The 15400-nt window shown below is 46.0% G+C and overlaps 1 long non-coding RNA gene across 2 annotated transcripts in view; it reads right to left on the reverse strand.

Moving 5' to 3' along the window:
- Positions 1-7531: 7531 nt before the first annotated feature.
- Positions 7532-15400, reverse strand: part of LOC142777084 (uncharacterized) — a 66522-nt gene continuing 58653 nt past the window's right edge. For both annotated transcript variants that reach the window (XR_012887920.1, XR_012887919.1), the window contains exons 4-5: positions 8465-8603; positions 7532-8032 (exon numbers count right to left, since the gene is read on the reverse strand). This is a non-coding gene — a long non-coding RNA (uncharacterized LOC142777084). The remainder of the gene's footprint in view (positions 8033-8464; positions 8604-15400) is intronic.

The following is a 15400-nucleotide window of genomic DNA, read 5'->3' on the forward strand; positions in this document are numbered from 1 at the left end:
GAGCACGCCACATCGAAAACAGAAGGATTAGCGTTCGGGCAATTCTACAAACCGTCCTTTGTGGCATATCGTCAAGCGAAATTGGCGAAAGAAGAGTAGCGGAAAGGGACACGCATCCCCAAGAAGGAAGGCGCGGTTGAAACGGTCAGGTTTGCATCGACAACTATGTCGACAGGTTCCTAAAAAAAGGCTTCAGGTCCAAAATTTAGGGTAGAACCAAACACCAAAAGACAATGGCGAATCTTTCCCCCGCACTTCAGGAATCTTCGGTGTCGCGAAGAAAGGCGGCCAGATTCAGGAATGAGGCGAGATAGCAAAGTTGGGCTAGGAGCTCGCGCTCATTGTGGCCTTATGGGGAACAGTCCATTAAGGGGAAACCCTTTCCTTACGCACGCCGTCACGGACCCCTCCCGCCACAGCGGCGACAATCTTGGGTGGCCCGAAACACGTCGAGAACTGACCAGCACCGGATAAGAACCGGATGTTGACGTACACGGACATTTGGTTTCGCTCTCAGTGTTGACAGTGGTTCTTCCTCTTTTTCACTTTCTTTCTTTTCGTCTTTTTTCTTCTCTTTTTTCTTTCTTTCTTTTTTAGTTCTCTCTCACTCTCACAAACATCTTTCAAGGCGAGAGGGACACGGCAGCAATGAAGTTTGGAAGTTCATGTTAGTATAACTCATCCCCTGATGAAGGGAGGGCCCCTCCCGAAACTGTTGGGAAATAAATATATTTATCCTTGTTGACAACGCTCCCGTTGTGCCATATCCTATATATATATATATATATATATATATATATATATATATATGTGTGTGTGTGTGTGTGTGTGTGTGTGTGTGTGTGTGTGTGTGTGTGTGTGTGTGCCCACAAACTTTGCCCACACACTTTACATATACTTGCGAAGCCCCTGCACACATGTCATGAATATCATGTTCGGACGTGTCATTTATCTTCGTCGTCCTTTCGCGTCACGTAATACCAAATTCGGTATATCTGAAGCCAGCGAAATGACCGCGAGAGCATCATGAGCGTATGGCGTGTAGTCATGTCTTACATGACATGCATGTCATGATTTTCATGTAAGGGCCTGTCACTTATATTGGCAATGCAGTCATGTGATACCATACCAGTTTTACAATATGTGATGTGAACAAAACCACAGGAAGAACAGCAAGACCATGATATGTAAATCATGACATTCAAGGCATATATGTCACGATTTTCATGTTATGAATAGTCACCTATGCTGCTCGTCATAGTCATGTTATCCCAGACCAATTTTGGTGTTAATTCGATCATCGAAACGACCGGGATGCTATAGGTCGTAAGCGGCTAGATGATAGTGTAACATAATAGCCACCGCAACACGTGCTGATATGTGATGTGTGATATGTGATATGCATCGTGTTACGTCAGCACCAGGTTGCTATAAAAGATGAGTGCGTAGGAAATAAAGGCTAGTGTTTTTCCACGGTATCAAGTGTGCTGTTCTTCCGTCAGCTGCTCTCCGCGAGTTGGCTATGACAGTGGCAACGAGGATGGGATTGTGATCTGCTGGTGCCGCCTGGAACTTCCCTGTAAGGCTGTGTTCTCTACCGTGTGTAGAATGCCTGGTGTCGGCAAGCTTGAGCCGTTCGACGTGGGAACAACCAGCTGGGATGAGTATCAAGAGCGGGTAGAACAATTTTTCATAGCCAACGACGTCGAAGATGAAAAAAAGCGAGCAGTACTTCTCACCTGTTTGGGACCGGCCACGTATTCATTACTGCGGAACCTGCTGTCACCGTCGAAGCCGTCAGAAACAAGCCTGTCCACGATCCTTGAAGTACTGAAGAAACATTTTTCGCCGAGACCATCGGAAGTGGTTGCAACGTTCAAGTTTACTTCAAGAATACGTCATTCTGGTGAAACGGCTGGGGATTTCTTCGCTAGCCTGAACAAACTTGCTGGCGATTGTGCTTTCGGCTCGTTTCGAGACAGAATGCTTCGTGACCGCATCGTGGCAGGCATCAACGACGAGACAATGCAGCGACGACTGTTGGAGTCACCAGATTTGACCCTGGATACCGCAAAGAAGACAGTTATCGCGATGGAAGCGGCGAACAAAGATTCTCGCGCGCTGTCAACAGCCATACCAATGACTGTTGCGCCGACGAATGCCGTGTCACGTGATACAGGAAAGCAGAAGCATAAACCAGTTTCATGTTTCCGCTGCGGAGGCAAGCATCTGGCGACGCAGTGTCGACATGCAAGTAGCGTCTGTCACAAGTGCCGAAGCAAGGGGCACCTGGCGCGAGTATGCAAGGGTAAGGCAGTTACAGTTACGAGCGCAGGTGGTTCAGCGTTTTTGTCCCGGAAGCATCAGTCAATCCATACCGTAGACGACGAAGAAAGCCGTTCTGAGACACCGGCACCGCAAGTCTACGAAATGTGGCAAGTGAGCGCACCGGATCACGACGGTAGCCCGTACCGGGTTGAGGTGTCCGTGAATGGAACTTCACTCATTATGGAAATTGACACGGGAGCAAGTGTGTCTGTCGTGTCGGAAGAGACCTTTCGCCGCATATTTCCGTCTTGTCGTCTGGAACCGTCAAGCGTCATGCTGAAAGGTTACACCGGTGAGCTGTCCGCGGTGCAAGGCAGCCTGCCTGCGACTGTACGACTGGGAAACCATGAGTGCCGGGACGTGTTGTACGTCGTCCCAGGACGCTGCCCGTCCCTTATGGGGCGTGGCTGGATAAAAGGCCTCGGAATCGAGCTGCGCAGTGTGATGGACGTTAAGGCTATCACGTCGGTTGAGGGACTCGTCGCTGAGTATGCGAGTGTTTTCGACGACGCCTTGGGAACATTCAAGGGAGTGTCCGCGAAAATAACCATCGAAGACAATGCGAAGCCGCGGTTCTTCGAGGCTCGCCCTGTTCCGTTCCCAATGATCGACCGCGTCAACGAGGAACTGATGCGCATGGAACGAGTTGGAGTGCTGCGTCCAGTTAAGACTTCGGAATGGGCTGCGCCTATCGTGCCTATCTTGAAGCGGAGTGGCCAGATTCGGATATGTGGCGACTTCAAGGTCACTGTTAATCCCGTGACAGTGCCTGAAAAATACGCGATACCACGCGTTGAAGACCTGTTTTGCCGTCTTAGCGGTGGCGAGAAGTTCAGCAAATTGGACTTGAAGGATGCGTATTTGCAAGTTGAACTGGACGAGGCATCCCGCAAGCTGGTGACAATCAACACACCAAAAGGACTGTACCAATACACGCGTTTGCCTTTTGGCGTCACATCTGTTCCTTCAATTTTCCAGCGGGAGATGGAAAACCTGCTACAAGGGCTCAGACACGTGGTGTACTTCGACGATGTTCTTGTGACTGGACGCGACGACCAGGACCATCTAACAAACCTGGGCCTAGTCCTAAGCCGACTGAAGCAAGCTGGGCTAAAATTGAAGCTTGACAAGTGTACCTTCCTGAAACGACAAGTTGAATACCTGGGTCACGTTGTCACGGCTGCGGGGTTTCAACCCAACCCTGAAAAGGTAGAGGCTGTGCTGAAGGCGCCTAGACCCGAAGATGTCAAGACATTACGGAGTTATCTAGGTCTAGTCAACTTCTACCGCAAGTTTCTGCCGGGGCTGTCTAGTGTGTTGCATCCCTTGAACGAGCTGCTTGTGGCCAAGGTGTCGTGGGAGTGGCGTGAGGATCATGAACGTGCTTTCCAAAGGAGCAAGGAGCTACTTGTTTCAGCAGCAGTGCTGGCGCATTATGACCCCAAGAAACCTGTGGTTCTCGTATGCGATGCGTCACCGTACGGCGTTGGCGCCGTTCTGGCCCATAGAGAAGACTCGGGGGCTGAACGACCAATCGCATTTGCATCACGAAGTCCCGCGCCAGCCGAGCGAAATTACAGTCACATCGACAAGGAGGCTCTTGCGCTCATGTTTGGCGTAACCAAGTTCCGACAATACCTCTGGGGACGCGAGTTCGAGGCTATTACGAACCATAAACCATTACTGGGCTTGCTTTCTCCCGACAAGCGCGTGCCTGAGATGTGTTCACCGCGTATCATGCGTTGGGCTCTGATGCTTGGTGCGTATAACTACAAGCTCATGTACCGGCCGGGAGCAAGCATTGCCAACGCAGATGGTTTGAGTCGCCTACCACTACCAGGGTACGCTCAACCTGTGGAAAGGCCAGCGGAAGTTTTCATGCTGGAGGCTGCTTATCCTCGGGTGCTACGGTCGACTGTAGTCGCGGAAGCTACTTCCAAGGACCCAACCTTAGCGAAGCTACGAGAGGCCTTATGGTCTGGAGCTGAGCTACATGACCCCGAGTTCAGGTTCTACGCAGATCAAAAACTTCAGATGAGCGTGCAAGAAGACTGTATACTTCTCGGATCGCGAGTGGTCATCCCAAGTGCATTACAGCAAGAAGTGTTGCGAGTCCTTCATGAGGGGCACCCTGGAATGACCAAGATGAAGGCTATCGCCAGGAGTCACGTCTGGTGGTCTTCGTTGGACGAGGACATTACCGCTGCAGTTCGCCAGTGTCAGATCTGCCAAGAACACCAGAGGGTTGCGCGGCCGGTAGCAATGACGCCATGGCCGTTTCCGGACAGACCATGGTCTCGCCTTCATATTGACTTTGCTGGACCTTTGAAGAACCGCTACTTGCTGATCGTTATCGATGCATTTTCGAAGTGGATAGAGGCCGTTCCTATATCTACACCATCGGCAGAGGCAACTATCCCATGCCTGAGGGTTATGTTTGCTACTCACGGATTGCCAGACGTAGTGGTGTCCGACAACGGACCAGCGTTCGTGAGCGAGGAATTCAAACTGTTCCTGCATCGAAATGGCATCAAACAAGTATTGACACCCCCATACCATCCAGCGTCAAACGGGGCTGCAGAACGGGCAGTTCAGTGCATCAAGTCAAAGCTAAAGAAATCGGCTGGAGGGAATTTTTCATGCCAACTTGCCCGTATTCTTTTCAATTACAGGATTACTCCCCACGAAACTACCGGGTGCTCACCAGCGGAGCTGATCATGGGCCGTAAGTTAAAAACTGCTCTAACGTTGTTGCATCCAGACATGAAAGCTAAGGTCTTGCTGAAGCAGCTCAAGCAGAAGATTGTCCATGATGGTGGAGCTCGAACCACACCACCCGCAAGACCCGGAGACTACATCTACGCACAAAATTTCCGTTCGGGGCCAACCTGGATGCCCGCAAGAGTGACTGACAGAGCCACCGATAACATCGCTGATGTCGTTTTGTCAGACGGTAAGTGTTGGCGGCGCCATCAAGAACACCTGTGGCCGAACTTCGCCTCAGTTAGTGCGCCTCCTGGACTGCCGCCTGAGCGACAGACTTCTTCACCGACGCCAGTGTTACCGCCTGTGCAACAAGCTACGTCAACCACGGAGTGCGTGTCGGAACGAGCGGGTGTGCAACCGGCTGAGAAACTAGTTCCGCTACCCAGGAAGTGTGAGTCGGAGCAATCGAGTCCAGTTGCTGAGCCGTGTCCTGAATCATGCAGCGAAAGTGGGACCGCAACACGCGATCTGGTTGTGCCTACTAGCCATGACAGTACGCCAATGCTGCGAAGAAGCACGAGGACAAAAAAAACCAGTTGTGCGTTTCTGACCACGAAGGCCGCTAAACTATCGTTGTTTTGTTTGTTGGTGGGGAGGAGTGTAACATAATAGCCACCGCAACACGTGCTGATATGTGATGTGTGATATGCATCGTGTTACGTCAGCACCAGGTTGCTATAAAAGATGAGTGCGTAGGAAATAAAGGCTAGTGTTTTTCCACGGTATCAAGTGTGCTGTTCTTCTGTCAGCTGCTCTCCGCGAGTTGGCTATGACAGATAGATAGATAGATTGATTGATATGTGGGGTTTAACGTCTCAAAACCACCATAAGATTATGAGAGACGCCGTAGTTGTAGGGCTCCGGAAATTTTTACCACCTGGGGTTCTTTAACGTGCACCCAAATCTGACAACGCGGGCCTACAACATTTCCGCCTCCAACGGAAATGCAGCCGCCGCAGCCGGGATTCGATCCCGCAACCTGCGGGTCAGCAGCCGAGTACCTTAGCCACTAGACCACCGCGGCGGGGCAAGATAGATAGATGGATAGATACGCTCAAAGTCGCCGAAGTTCACTAAGAAATGCTCCGCATTTAAAAATGCTATCAAATGTAGTCGAACTTCCACGGTGTGTACTGTTTACACGTGCTTCTTTTAATGCGTGCTTGGCATCTCAACAGTTTGGTTGAACCTTGCACACTGTCTGCAGCGGCTGGGGTAGTAAAGTTTAGATTTTCCCGATAATCTCATCTTCATGACCCAGGATACGATAGATCACTCCAAGCTGTAGCAGAAGATTGAGTGGATGCCGGTGACCAGAGTTCAAGACAGCAGAGATGCCGGATCTTATTTTGCTGACAGCTGCAGGGTGAACAGTGGCTAACTTGGACGCGTTCTCCACGCGCATATCCACGATTCTCAACGATTATGTTTGGCGTGGAGAACTGTGAAGAAAGCTTCCCAGGAACAGCAGATAATCTAAACCACACATGTTCACCTACGAAGTTGCGGTTTCTTAATTCCGGTCGCTTGCTGGATTTCATGCCGACCGTTTGTGCCCCCGCTATCTCCGACGACAGCGCAGTTCTGGCCGACTGGCTCGCCCTACACCATCTCCCGACGCCGACAAGAGCTCTTGCTGAGTGGTGCCCCATCGTCGGACTCCTGCGACCGTGTCCACATTTCCTATCTTCTCCTTGCTTCTGGGTGTCGCTGTCCCTCTGCCACGTTCTCTCCCCCCTCTCTATCTCTATACCTTTTAATCCTATCCGTTTAATCCCTCCTTACCCCCATACCTCATGAGCTACTGTTGACGCTTCCTCCCCTTGAGAGACAATAACGGGGCTCACTGTTATCTTCTTTTCATTTAAGAATCACTTACTATTTTTGTCTCCGTGTCTTGCATCTGTATAGCTCTTCGACCTTGTTTGCTCATTTGTCACGCGCTCTCGCAACTGCTCAAGCACCCCTGATGGTTGCGTGTTGAAGCATTTGTGAGGCATGCCCACTACGTCGTCTTGTGCGAAGTCCGCGTCCATCCCTCTTAAAAAAAGGTGGTGCTACTTACTAACTTTGAGGTAGTAAATTCTGTCACAACATTCACTATGCAAGTAGTAACTGTAGGTAGTAAATGATAAGGTAGTGAAGTTACTACCATGTCATCTACTAGCTGCAGTTATTACCTACCAGAAGGTAGTAACATAAAGTTAGTAAATGTACTACTATGGTAGCTCCTAGCACTTGTTACAACTTAGCAAAACGTAGCAAACTAAGCTAAGAATATTACTATCATGATGGTAACTAGTTCTTTGCTACTTACTGGAAGGTAGTAAGCTGGGCTATTAAATTTACTACCAAAAAGTTTACTAGGTCGGTTACTATACAAGCAGGAAAGAAGAATATGTAAATACACTTTCACAGTAAATCTTTACTATTGCCAAATAGCAATGCAAACTAGTGACAACACTTGACAACTTTACTCAAGTTCATGAACTATGATGTTGCCAAATAGTGTAATAAAATAAAAAACTGCATGGTACTATATATAAAGAAAATGCATCAGCTTAACTCACAGAAATTTAGGTCGGACAAAAAATGAGTGGTGAACGCTCAGCTTGGCAGTAAAAAGATACATATTATGAATGAAACATTTATTCAAATTTTGGGGCTCCTCAATCGTTCGCCATGTTTCTTTTCTATAGCTGCGATTAACCACTTCTCTTGTGGTGGTATTGATGCACACTTTAGCCCGCAAGAGCGTTCCAGCACAGCAAATGTGTTTTGGTTGTGCGGTGCATATTGCACTATAAATGCATAATATATCTGCACAAGGGCTGTCACACCAGAAATGACATCCAGGATCTCCACATCCAGTCTTCAAACTCTGCAGCGATCTCCACTGCATTTCGGGGCCTGTCAGGTCCAATGAGGTGTAGGCATTCTGTAATAATAAGCAAATAAGCAAATGATGAACATCAAATGACTGAATATCGGCATGAATGAATATCAACAGAATGATTATTCGATTCAGTTAAACTTCCTGCCTTTCTACAGGTAAAAACTTAATAAATTCGATGGTGTTAGGATTAGAAAGCACACCATTGTGGAATATCGAGCTTACTTTTGGCCAATGTTCATTAACATGCACCTAAAGCTTATTATTGCTGCACATTTTTGTATTTTTGTGTTGCTAAATATATATAACATTCCTCATTCATGTTGCAAATTTTTCTAACTTTCGTACCTTCTACTGATTTTTTATTCTCACTGAATTTTCTGCACCCACTCCTTCTTGGGCCTAATTAGGGCCTGAAGTATTTGCAAATAAATAAAAAAAAATCGAAGCATGCAAGTGCTCTTGCGTTTCACCCACATCAAGATGTTGCTGCTGTGCCGATGGATGCACTTGCTGGTTGCCTTGGCATGCCTCCTCAGTTTGCAGCCTCCCTATTTCCCATTTACTTCAATACTTCAAGTCTTTGCAAAAAATACTTTCTTTCTTGATCTGACGACTGAAAATAGTGCAAAAAAATGGAGACACAAGAAGAGGACACACGATACAGGCACTAACTTCAAACATAGGGTTTTATTACCACCACACGTTTGCCTATATCACCAGAAGAATGTCACTAGACATAAATGATGAGCACAAAAAACATTAATTTAAAAAAAAATACAATTCCTTATCACTAAGCATAAGCGAGGGAGTGACGCATTTAGACACTAGTGATGCGATAGCCTCAGCCTCAATAATATCTCCAGTCAGCTTGTCAAACATTCTCTTGATAACCGTGCATGCATTGAATATCAGTGAGCAGCCCCAGGATTTACAATGACTGGCCAGCCAACTCGCTTGGCCATTTTTCACGTTATTACAATATTCTCTTAATCTATCATTAAGGCAACAACTCATCTGTGCAATACACTATTTAACACAAGAGAGCGGGACACGATAAACAATGATAATGACACAGGGAACAAAAACAGTTCGATGCTTCTTATTACAATTTTTGGGTTTTCCGTCATGGTCATGAAGGCCACAAAGGCTGGCACACTTCTAGTGAGCCGAAAGGACAACGCTAACTTCAAAGCGCTTAGCTCATTTCTTTAGGTTGTGCGATATCTTGTGATGGTATGCTATGACGACTAGGTGCTTCGGTTTCTCGGCATCATGAGGTGCTGTAGATCCCGGGTTGCGAAGCGCACGAAGCAAGCCTTCGGCAACGAAAGTTTGAACGTGCAGAGCGTAACCTGCTTTTGACAATCGGTCTGACTGATTATGAAAACGTTTAGCGATTTCCTGCTCACAAGATTTGCTTAATGCATGACGAAAACAATGACTGATAATGCCTCTCTTTACTAGTTTGGAATGAGCCTATTGGTAAGGAAAGACCGCGGTTTGTTTATGGATGGTTTGTATGCCCATCAAATGCACTTAGGGTAAAAGGTGAAGAAGATATCGAGGAATTTTATAGCATCGCTTTCAGACAGTTCGTAAGAGTCAAGGGTTCAAAACACTAAGAAAATAGCTGATCTTTTTTTAGCAAACTTGCCTCATATGCTGCCGTGTGGTTACTTCGCAAAACAAGACAACAATCGACATACCTGAACACTTTCTTGACGTTCAATTTATCAAAATGTACAGGTTAATCGATCTGTCAATTCTACTTCAGAATATGTTGCTTAAAATGGGCGCTACGAATGATCCGATACAGATTCCGCCCTTTTGAATAAAAGGCTTCTCATCCCATGAAATGTACGCAAACTTGAGGTAAAATGATAAAACTTTCTAGAAATTAACTTTTAGGAACACCACACTCGGTTTGAAATTTAACAGAGCCAAACAAATGTATGCACTCTTCAACCGCAGGAAGCAATAAATCATGCAGGATAGAATAACACAAATAATTCCCTATGATCTGCTGCTTCCTGCGGTTAAAGAGTGCATAGATTTGTTTAGCTAAGTTGGATTTCAAACCAAGTGTAGTGTTGCTATCAGTCAGTTTTCAGAACTTTTACCATTCTACCTCTATGTAGTATGCCGTTAGCCCTTATAGCGACTTGTGCATGCATGCTGTACTTAATCTGCGTTTGCCGGAGTTCCTGTGACTATACTTAATTATGTTTATTCTGAACTTTACAGCTGCTTCAAAAGATAACAAGCCGTCACAATGAGACGATGTGGCTTTCTACAGCTTTCCTACATTTTACCTCTATATAGCATGAGATTATTATGTTATGCAAAGACAGTGCCACTTTAATGCGTACTACAAACATAGGCAAATCAGCTGGGAGGAGAGAGGCAAGACAAACGCAAGCCCCCCCCCCCGCTCCACTGAGAAAAGTTGGAGGACTGAGCCCCCCTACATTTGACCATAGTCACTGTCGGTTGCACGCTGGGAAAACCAACTAAGGCGAAGTTTTGCTTCACCACAGTAATATCTAAATTACCGTTGTTACGAGAAAATAAAAATGTTACCAGGGAATGATTTATTACAGAAAACATTTCCCAAAATTTCTGCTGTGACGATTGTTCTTGAAGGCTCCTTGCGGTTGATTGATTGATTGATTTGTGGGGTTTAGCGTCCCAAAACCACCATATGATTATGAGAGACGCCGTAGTGGAGGACTCCGGAAATTTTGACCACCTGGGGTTCTTTAACGTGCACCCAAATCTGAGCACACAGGCCTACGACATTTCCGCCTCCATCGGAAATGCAGCCGCCGCAGCCGGGATTTGAACCCGCGACCTGCGGGTCAGCAGCCGAGTACCTTAGCCACTAGACCACCGCGGCGGGGCAGGCTCCTTGCGGTGCGATACTGAATATATACAACTGATGTTAACAGGACATGACGTTCATCTATATAGTAGGAGTTTAGCCGGACATGGCGTGCATACGTATAGTAGGAGTACATATGGAATATCAATCTTCTTGTTATAAATTTAGATAGCTAGCATAGTAACCATAATCACTTTGCACCAACTTGTTATCTGCACAGTACCACCTTTACCAAAGCAGATTCAACATGGTGCATGTTTCTGTGGTGGAATACATGACTGCCACACGAAATGCTGGATCTGGAACCTGATTTTTATTCTTAGCACTCATAGTATCAATGCTGCCAATGCCAGATTTTTGAAGGGTTCTCGCGTTTAGATTAAATACGTCTGTTGTCGCTGCTCCTACGTAGACACAAACTTTAGGGCGCATACCCGCATGCCGCAGCCCGTGGTATACGGGCATGGGAAGCATGACTGAAAGAAAGAGTTTCATGACGTACACATGATTTTCACAATATTTCATCTGCAAACGCATGTTGTCACGTTTTCGTGCCCCCTACCATGCCGATTTCGGTCTGTACTAAAGTGATCAGACAAATACGGGTGTACCAACACGTAGCTAACGAGATATGTAGATAAGCAGCTAAAAATCTAGAAGAACTTTGGTTCTCTAGGGATTGCCCTGGATTTAAAATGCCGTGTCTTAGTTACCTGCTTCTGATCATTGAACATTCATTGAATATTGCAAATATATTCTGTTAGGAAGGCCGAAAATACCATAACTATATTCATGCGGAAAGTTGCGAGATAGTGCTTAAAAAGCGTCTTATGTAATACTATTATGTGCAAAACACAAGACACACATATATACACATGTTGTCCCAGTGCATGCCATTTGAATCTAGCTACGTGTCCCTTTTTTACGCTTTTCAACAAGCGCTGCATGTATGAAAAATCACACAGTGCAATCGCATCCGGCTGACGAGTGAGGGAGCGTATTTCCTCCCCCACTCACGAAAGAGTTGATACACCAATGACTATTAACACATGCATATGTGTACATTTTTGTGGACAAACAACTTTTACTACAAATAAGCAAACAATATTTCAACATTAACAAGGAAATAGTTGACCACGTGCACCAGTCTACTGTCACGTGAGAGGGTATATTTGATAATTGAGCTCTTGCCACCAGGTGGCGCCACTAGCCCTTTCTAGGGATTTTCAATGAAATAAAGATATTGCCCCGTACCACTGGCATAGCGATAAACATGACGAAGAAGAGGACGACATCAGATAAACTGCCCGCGAACTCTTCGTATTGGCAGTTCAGCTGAACGAAACAGTTGTGTGTGTGTGTGCATGTAGTATATTTATATACATTAAGTCTGCGACCACGGGGTCTGTATTTCAAGTAACAATATAGCTCCACTTCTCACGCGACAAACAGGGTTGGGTTGAGTCGCTATGAGGGACGATCTCTCCATCCGTGTAGTCATATTATTTTGTATTCCGGGAAGTTGTTGTTCCATTTATTTTTAATGGACGGTGCGGGAATCTCAGGCGCGCCACGACCATTGGGCGGGCATTTTCGCCGTACTGCCGCTCCGTTGGCTCTTTTCATACTCTGGTGACAGCACGTGGCGATAGATGACGCCACGTGGGTGCTGTGCCGAAATGTTGCGCGTTTTTGATAGTGAAGTGCTCAGCGGTTTCTTGGAGAGCCTTGATATGGGAGCGGAAGTATGTGTTGACAGTGTTGAATGTGCTCTTCTCGTACAAGATGTGGTTGAATTGTTCTGTGGGGTCTTTGCCTAACAAACATTGTAAGTTTTTGTAGTCAATAAGCCCACGCTTTGGCTTCTGGACTTCCCTTCGTACAGCTCCTATTGTTGCACTCAAACTGTCTTGCTTTCCCGAGATGCACTTCTCGATACTGGCTTGATTCGCTTGACTGCGGGTACTCAGCATCATAATGTCTCATTCACAAGGACGCGATCGTTCAGCACTTTTTGGCCAATCTTGTCAGGTAAAGCCACAAGCACGTAAATAATTTGCAAGCAGTAATGGAGCAAACTTATGATGATGATGAACTTTCAAGCATGGCTCATTACCACTCATAGGGGATCAGCGAAGAATTTATTTTATAATTTAGTGGGGCATTTTCGGTATTCAATGTCTATTCCCGAAAGAAAAACAAGGTACATAAAACAGAAGGAGTGCAATGACTGTTTTTCAATCGTTCAGATCAGCCAGTATAGTCGTAATCAGTGACAAAAATTTGTATGAACAAAGAAATCCTTATTATGTTAAAATATTGTTGCAGGAATAATACTCTCAAAAGTAGGAATATAATTTCTTTAGTTTCATAAAAGTAAATACAGACGTTTCAGTTCCATGAAAGTAAATACTAACATCTGCTTCACGTTTAGGTAACGTACCGCACGAAAACCTCTTCGGCAACTGAAGTTATCACTGCCCGTAAGCCAGTGCTTTACTGAGTTACGCGATATTGGGTCCAAAAGATACAATTTGTTATTTTCGTTTAAAGGGACACTTAAAGCAACTATTAGGTCGAAGTTGATTTTTGAAATAGCAGTCCGGAAACCCCTTAGTGTTACTTTTCTGCCAAGGAAGAGCTTATTTTAAAGTTAGATCCCGTTTTTATGGTCTGTATTGCGGTGGCTCTCTTCAAATTTTACGCGAATACGGAGAGTCTGACGTCACTGTTGCAAAACATTGCCCAGCTTTACTGGGCGGCCACTGACACTAATAGCAGCAGAGGGAAAGGAGCGTGAGCCACAGCAGCAACAAGAGCCATTGAACAGTGTTTAGCTATGGTCTTCACAATTGCAGGTTACCGCCGGACTTAACGGAGTTAGACAAGGAGGGCAGAAAAGTAGATCTTAAAATTAATCTGCAGAAAACTAAAGTAATGTACAACAACCCTGGAAGAAAACAGCGCTCTGAGATAGGTAATAGTGCACTTGAAGTTGTAAAATACTACGCCTACTTAGGAGGGGTAATAACCGCGGATCCGAAGAACCACAAGATTGAACTAGAAGATTAAGAATGGGGTGGAGAACATTCGGCAAGCACTTTTAAATCATGGCTGGCAGATAGCCACTATCCCTCAAGAGGGAGGTATATAACAGCTGCATTTTGCCGGCACTTACCTACGGAGCAGAAATAGAGCCAGAAGGGTGATGAACAATAGTTCTCGTCGGGCGCCAGTCGCTGTATTGTATACACCCCACAAATGCTTTTGACCTCTGCAACATTACAAAGCCATTTCCTATCTACGTGAAACCACAGAAAATGTCGATTGTACCTGAAAACTCGGAGGAGCATGCACCCTTACTTTAAAACCAACTAAAGTAACTTCTAGGCGATGCTCGCCACTAATAATCTGTCAGAGGCGTCCCCGCATCCAGGACTATCCAACAACATAATCATACGGAGTTTCCAAATTTGGTGTCAGTGGTCCTTCGAGAAACAAGAGAGCAGAGTGGATCAGGAAACAAACCCGGGTTAAGGATATCATTGTTGAAATCAAGAAAAAATGGGCATGAACCAGGCATGTAGCGCGTTAAGGCAGGATAACTGCTGGTCATTAAGGATAACTGACTGCATTTTTCGAGAAGGCAAGCAGGTTAGGGGGAGACAGAGAGTTAGGTGGGCAGTTGAGATCAGGAAGTTTTCAGGTACAAAATGGCAGTACCAAGCACAGGAACTAGTTGACTGACAGAACATGGGAGAGGCCTTTGTCTTGCAGCGGACGTAGTCAGGCTGATCTTTCCAGACGTCTCTGTCGTCTTTCCTCTTTTCTTTTCATATGTGCCGCGCTAACACGGGCTAAGTTCAAACTGATGACGACGATTATTATTTGAATATAAACAGCACAGCACCAGAGCAAGCGGGATGTGTGTTACCCAAATGGTAATGTGGTATAGTTCTATATTGCACACCACTAGCCATGGCCCATGGCGTCTCACATCGTACATCGTAGGTTGTCCAGTTATCCGAATGTGTTTTGCTCTTGCTTATCATGTGGCACAGTGAACATGCTTCTTGCTGGATCTGGATCGTGTCAGGGACACTAGGGCGTGACGTTGTGACAAGTGATTACAGCTGGCTTGTGCACACGGAAGAAAAAACCATGGCCAAACTAATACGAGTGTTGTCTAGCAGCACTGTGATGACAGTTTTTTTTTTCTGGAAAAGTACGATCATTTTGACAATCGTGGTGCCAGGTAATTCTGGTGAGGTGCGCGAACTTCGCAAACAGTGTGAGGTGACCCGAAGCAGCGCATTTCGGCTCCTTTGTGCCACGTTCTATAAAAAAATGGCTCTGGAACAAGCTTAAGAATGTCGCCTGCAAAAACAGAGCGTGGCTTCGCCATGTTACCAACTAGGCAAGATGGCGGAGCTATGCACTACTCTGCTCTTGTAGGGAATTAAGTTTACCCAGGCGAAAATTGAACTTTTGAACCACTCGCGCCATTCCACATAGACGTTCCACATTAG

The sequence above is a fragment of the Rhipicephalus microplus genome, chromosome X, assembly GCF_043290135.1.
Source record: "Rhipicephalus microplus isolate Deutch F79 chromosome X, USDA_Rmic, whole genome shotgun sequence".
NCBI lineage: Eukaryota > Metazoa > Arthropoda > Arachnida > Ixodida > Ixodidae > Rhipicephalus > Rhipicephalus microplus.